Below are 7,608 nucleotides of genomic sequence, written 5' to 3' on the forward strand. Positions count from 1 at the left end.
TCTCCTGTCTGTATATTTTAGTGGTGCTTACAGACTTGATCAAGCACATGGACGATATTGAAACGCAGGAACAAAGAGTTAAACGCCTGGCGACAAGGCGGAAAGACTTGCCACTACAAGGCACCACAAAACTCAAAGTGGCCAAGCACTGTGCTAGTTACCAATCTGTCTTGTTATTTAATAAGTTACCTGCCGAGCTTAAGACAGTAAACAATACAATCTTGTTTAAAAATAAATTGAATGCTTTTTTGGTAGAGAAGTGTTACTATACGGTAGAAGAATTTTTGACATAGGTACCGTTATAAATTGAGTTTCTTTTTTTATAATTACTGTATTTTAGTTCTTTTTTTTTTTAATTATTACATATAATTTATTATTGTTTGACATTTTGTAATAGGTATATTCATGCTCTTGTAAATATTAATTCTGTTTATTTTTAAGATGTATATTTTTTTTTATTTGTTAAGTAATTTGAATAATTTTTGTATATTTTTATATTTCATACACAATTAATATTGTTCATGAATAAATAATGATGATGATGATGATGTAAACACATGGTGGAGAACCGATTGCACAATGTCATCATTAAGTAAGATAGCACGAATTTCTTCTGTTCTTCTCTTACCTACTTCGCTCCCTTAAAACTGGGCTATTGGGTTGAGATGCTAATGCACTGGTAACTGGGACTATGGAAGAAACTATGGCACCTGCCTTGATCATATGTTATAAAAACACGAAAAATAGGCAGGTGGTGACTGGCCAACTCACAATATGGGTCCCCGAAAACGGTCGCTCGCACGGAGCGACAAGGGGACAACATCGCGTAAGTGGCTCAGGGTGTGGAGAGGTGTGCACCGCTTTCTACCCAGTGGCTGTAAGCAGCCACTGTGCCAACTCGCGTCTTAGGCAAATTTCACTTCCACCCTGCGAGCATATAGCTCTGACACCCCACTCTGGACGGCCGGTTAAGGCAAGCCAGAGGTGAGTCCTGCGGCCCCTGCCACAGAATAAGTATTATCATACAGAACGGACACGCACCGCCCCGCCCCGACTCGGATTACCTCGCCCCGCGACTGAGTTCTGACGGACTCCTGACATACTCTCAGTTCGGCTAGCAACGCCGCGGCGCGATGACGCAACGTTCAAAATGCCGATGTATTTTGCGATGTATGGTTGTTTTTCAAATTCACGAAATAAAGAACATTTATTTTTATTATACATATATTAAAAAGTAGCGTTTTGTAATTATTTATATTTAGTCCACGCTAATTGGTGCCGCAAGTGGACATAGTCAAATATTTAGGGCTGACTATCGACTCAGGTCTATCGTGGGGACCGCACATCGATGCGCTGTGTGACCGCCTCGCTGCTGCCTGCTTCGCGCTCACTAGACTGCGCCCAAGTTTGCACACCGACAACGTCAAGAAGGCATACTTTGGATACTTCCACTCCATATTATCATATGGTGTAGATCTTTGGGGTGACGCCGCTGACCGTGAAAGAGTCTTCAGACTACAAAAGCGCGCAATCCGTGTAGTAGCCGGCGTCAAATGGGATCATCCAGCCAAAGAGCTGTTCATAGGTCAAAAAATCCTAACACTACCTTCCCTTTACATCCTCGAGGTAGCAAAGCTGGTGATATGTAACCTAGAACAGTTCCAATCAAACGCTGATGAACCCAAGTATCACCTCAGGCGCGGCCAGGAGCTCCGCGCTCCTCGAACGCGGTTGTCCAAGGCAAAAAAGTGTCTCAACTACATCGGTCCTAAAATCTATAATCAAGTCCCCGATGACATAAAGACCGCTAGAAACAATAACTTGTTCATATCAAAACTGAAATCTTACTTAGCCTCTACTGCGTTTTATTCGTTGCGTGATTTCTTAAGTAAGTAAAAAGTATGTACCTACCTAGTTATTAAAAAAAAAAAGTATAAAGTCGAACCACTAACTGTCTACATTCATACTCGACAAAAATAAGCATGTGATATATGTAGATGTAGGTACCACAAAATTATTGTTTTATATGTGTGTGATTTACTATTAATAATTGTGATATATTTTTATGATGTGACGTGTAAAATTATTATTTTATAAATAAATTAACTATAACTATAACTATAACTATAATTGTGTATCGACAATTCGACATGACATTTTTGGTAATTTATTGCCGCACCATACTTTACGTAATATTTTACGGCCTTTACGGGTTACGGGTGAGTTCGCATATACGTTCAAATAATAAGTATTAGCTGTGACCTGTGAATACTTAGAACAGTTTATTATAGCAAGGATCTAGGAGAAAATACCATCTTGAAAATTATGTTTGTTTCTTTAATTTTAGGAATAAAAATGTTTGATATTTACGTTACGAGTACAAAGATAACGCTCCGTGTACTCAAAAACATGTAAATAGTAGCCCTAAGCGACTTACTCACACAATGACGCGTGTACAGACGTGCCGTTCACACATATACACGCAAACGAGTTTTGATGTATGGCGTGTCCACAAGGCGGGCTCAGTGTTCACTCCAGCCGGCCAATAAAGGCAAGCCGGAGAGAGGGGCCTGACCGACTCTCGGGGGTATGGGACCCAAGGGACGTCACGTCCCATTCAGCTCGCCACAAGCTGCCCTGGGGGTTTATTATTATTTGTATATCCGTTACAAACTCTCGGGTTTTTAAGCCCGGTCATTTATAAGGCGTGCGTGGGGATATAGATCCAACACGTAGAGCCCATTTGGAGAGCTTTGATGTCATGTAGAACGCCTGCTGGAACCCATTCACGGGTGCATAAATAGATACCCGTAAACCGGTTTCAGCAGGCATTGGGAGCTATTATAGAAAAATGGAAAGAGTCCTGGTCTATGGTTTAAATTTGGGTGGAAAATAAGGCTATTGCTAAGTTTCGGACACCTGCCATAACATTGTGTTATACAGTGTTATCGAGGCAGGCGGTGACTCGCCACTCGTTAGATGGGCACCTGATGCGCCATCGTAAAGACGGCCAGGCGGAACACCGGCGTGAGTGGCTCAGGGGTGTCGAGAGGTGGTGCTGCGCTTTCTCCGAAGTTACTCGCGGCGTTATGCCCTTTAACACTTCCACCCTTGGAGCATATAGCTCTAGCGACTCCTCTCTGGACGGCCAACGAAGGCAAGCCAGAGCTGAGAGTCCTACGGGTCCCCTTGGGGTCCACTCCGACCGACGAAGACACGCCGGAGACGGAGACCCTGACCGACTCTCGGGAGCACTCGGGTCCGTGGGGTCGTTACTCCCCAACAGCTCGCCACAAGCTGCCCTGCGGGCTTATTATTATACAATTTCTTGTGTCAGAGGCCAAGATCCTTTTTGGGTCACTGAGCCAGTGAAGTACGTATAAGTAGGTAGGTACATGCTGCTTCCCGTTATTATTACGTTCATAATAGAAAAGTCGGTTAAACGATGCTACACGGCAGCTGTAATCATAAACTGGTCTGTTTAAGCTAACACGAGCTATTATACTTAGTAACTTAATTTTTATTAATTAATTACAGTGAGACGCCTCATTCTGTTCTCGTATGTTTCTTTTCTCTTAATGAATGTATTAATTATACAGGATATTGACTCTTGGAGACCCTATACATCTCTAAGGATAGGTAACTTGATAAACTACAGTGAAACCTGGTTAAGTGGGACCTGTATAAGTGAGAAACCTCTATAGCTGGGACTCATGGTGCGGTCCCGACACTTTAGCACTGAATTACCTCTGTTACTAAGAAAAAACGAACCTCTATAACTGGGATTCGTTGTGGTGATTTTATAGTCACATTTACCTCTATAATTGAGACAGAGAGTGTATTTTACCTCTTTCACTGAGACTATATTTATAAGATTACATTTTCCTAATCGTTTTTTAGAATTGTATAGGGAATTGACCTCTGTATCTGAGATAACGTCAATCTATGACCTCTCTAACTTGGACTTCATTGAACAATTTCCGTATTCTTACTAACTCTTAGTCTATCCACAAATTCCGCATTTGCCTAGTTGTGTCTAAACAACTTCAAGTTTGATTTAGTTAATTTATGTAAGTAGTCAAAACTATCGAAAAGAAAGCTGAAATTTTGATAAGTAACACGAAAAAATAAATTTTCATTTATTAAATTTCTAATACGCAATGAAGTCTGTATCAGATTTAATTTAATTTTGAAATATCTATCCTTTGAAGAATCATTCAAAATAAATTCAAAGAAATATTTAAACAGACTTAAAAAATATTTAGGGTCAAGAATTATTTTACCTTATTTAATTTTAAAGATAATCACTAAATACCTTATTAACCACCTCTATAACTGAAATATACTCTATTCTCACCTCTATTAATGGAACCCTCTATAAATGAGACAAAATAAAAACTTTTTACAAAAAAAAGAAAACCGACTTCAAAAAGGATGAAATAAAATATTATCCTTTTTAAGTCTATGCGTTACCAACTGATATGTTTGAAGTCGGTGCCAAGCCAACTTTTGAAGCATACCATGATTTTGGTGCGATTCTATAATGATTTACGTTGGATTGCCTTACACGACGACAATGAACGTACAAAGCATATTACTGTATCCAAGAGTTTTTAAGTGAGAACTAAATGTTCTAGTTTAATTTTAATTAGTTTTAAATATGTTGCTATACCCTCGCAGGGTTCATGTTAAAACTGTATACTTAGCCCTAAGATCCTCTGTACACATGAAATGCAATAAAATATATGAGTATGAGTATGAGTATGAGTAAAAATATGTTTACACTTTTCGTCTTATATTACATATTACAAAGGAGTACGGTGCAAAAGTGTAAACATATCTTTGACGTCGACTGTACCTAAGAACACACGATCAAACCTTCTTGGTACAGTCCGTACCATGTTTGTCGGCACGCAAGCGTGGGATTGGGACTGAGTTAATTCCCGTCCCTTATTCAGAGGACTACATTTCAAAATATAAAACAAATCAAGGAATTTACGTTCTTGCCAAATTTCACCTAAAGCGGTTCAGTTGTTTAGCCATGAAAAGGCGACAAAGAGGCAGACAGAATTACTTACACATTTATAATACTCATTAGTACAGTTCTAATGGGGTTTAAAGCTGATTATTTTTGACGGGTATTGTTACTACTTGGCTTGGCACCGACTTCAAACATATCAGTTGGTAACGCATAGACTTAAAAAGGATAATATTTTATTTCATCCTTTTTGAAGTCGGTTTTCTTTTTTTTGTAAAAAGTTTTTATTTTTCCATTTTTAGTTTTTAACGCATTGTTAAGTGCGCGACGCATGAATGAAAAACAACATCATGATTAACACTAAATTCGTGTACCTACTTTAATAAATATGTACTTAATCAGGAATTTTTTCGAGTCCGTCTGGGAAATTATAATTCCTGTCACTACACTAAATCCATCCTCCGCCCCGCCGCTGACCCAATCCCTCAACTCCCCGATCACTCTACCTCACAGCGCATCAACCCCTGATCCATGAACCCCTCGACCCTGAATCAGCAGCCCTTCAACCGCCATTCCCTTAACTTCGCTTCGCCTTTACTCCTAACCCTAACCCCCGATCAGTAGCCTTACCAGCTTACCAAGAGTTTGACATTGATTTATTCGCTAGCGTGTGTGTAACTTACTTTCTTTGCATCTCGCTCGTACTGGCATATTAGTGCGAGCGAGATGCATAAATAGTAAGTTACGAAGACGTTAGCGTCGCTAACTTAGCGAATATGTCAATGTCAAACTCGTGGTAAGGCTACACTTGACTACATTGCACTACATCAAATTGGCGGTTTTCGGAAGCAAATGCTCGAGTTACTTTAGAAAACACCGAAATCACTTTACACGTGCCTTTAAAAACTGAGGAGTTCCCTCAATTCCTCATGGATTCCATCATCAGACCAGAACCAAAAATAATACGGAGACACCTTGGAGGTAACTCCTTCCAAACAAAAAAAGAATTACTCAAATCGGATCACAGGTGCCGGAGTAATTGCTGAACATAGTACATTTAAAAAATCATCATCATTATCATCAAAACAATCATCATCATCAGGTCTACTTCATCAAAGAGGTGGTTTTCGGGAGAAAATGCTCGAGTTGCTTAAGAAAACACCCAAATCACCATGCATGTGCCTTTAAAAATTGAGGAGTTCCCTCAATTCCTCATGGATTCCATCATCAGACCAGAACCAAAAATAATACGGAAACACCGTGGAGGTAACTCCTTCCAAACAAAAAAAGAATTACTCAAATCGGATCACAGGTACCGGAGTAATCGCTGAACATACTACATTTAAAAAATCATCATCATTATCATCAAAACAATCATCATCATCAGGTCTACTTCATCAAAGTGGTGGTTTTCGGGAGAAAATGCTCGAGTTGCTTAAGAAAACACCCAAATCACCATGCATGTGCCTTTAAAAATTGAGGAGTTCCCTCAATTCCTCATAGATCCCATCATCAGAACAGAACCAAATTAAAATGGGACCAACTCGGAGGTAGCTCCTTTTAAACAAAAAAAGAATTACTCAAATCGGACTACGGATGTCGGAGTAATCGGTGAACGTACATAGAAAAAAAAAAAAAAAAAATAGCCACAACCGAATACAGAACCTCCTCCTTCTATGAAATGGAAGTCGGTTAAAAATATTTGTACCTGGCTAACGGGGAGCCTGGGTAAGTGGTAAACCTCTTTAAGTGAGACAAATTTGCTCGTCCCTTGAGATCCCACTTATCCAGGTTTCACTGTATATAATCTTATAGTTCTGACACCTAGAGACATTTACACCTCTAAATATTATAGATTTTTTTTTCGTGTGTTTTTTTTTCGTGTGTTGTTTTATCTGTATTTTGTATGTAATTCGACATTAAGAGACCATATACATCTCTTAGTAATTGTAATACGTTAGATTGAATAGTTAGTTTTATTTTATAAAATTGTTGATGTTATTATTTTTGTAAGTTTTATGTAAATTCAATGTTGACGTGTAAAAGTGCCCTTGTGGCCTATTTGCTGAAAAAATGTTGATGTTTGATGTTTGATAAAATGTAGTTCTTGTAAAAAACGTGCATCATTATCGCTGCACGTACAACAATGTACTTGTATTGTAAGCCATTCATAACTATTATGACCAATAATAGTACATTTCGATGCTAGTGCGGAAGGTATGTCATTATACTTCACGAGTACCGAGATATCTTGCCACGAGCCGCAGGCGAGTGGCAAGACTCGGGACGAGTGAAGAATGACATTTCCGCACGTGTATCGAACGACGTTTTTTAATACAGTTGTGAAAAAATAAGAAAAACATTGTTAATCGTACACTAAACAAAAGTGGTAACAGTGACAGCTCGGTTAGACGTCGTCTTTAAGTATATTATATCTATGGGCGTTTGGCAGCTATTCCGTTCCATTCAGTCAACTTATTAAGAACGGAATTTTCAATATTGAATATTAAAAAATAAACGTGTTATAATGATGAAGAGGTAAGTAATTAAATGTGAAATATGTAATATTTTTCGTATTCTTACATTAACGGTAGGTTTTTATGCTGATTACGACGTTTAAAGGAAACTAA

Source organism: Cydia fagiglandana, chromosome 26, assembly GCF_963556715.1.
Source record: "Cydia fagiglandana chromosome 26, ilCydFagi1.1, whole genome shotgun sequence".
Classification (NCBI taxonomy): domain Eukaryota; kingdom Metazoa; phylum Arthropoda; class Insecta; order Lepidoptera; family Tortricidae; genus Cydia; species Cydia fagiglandana.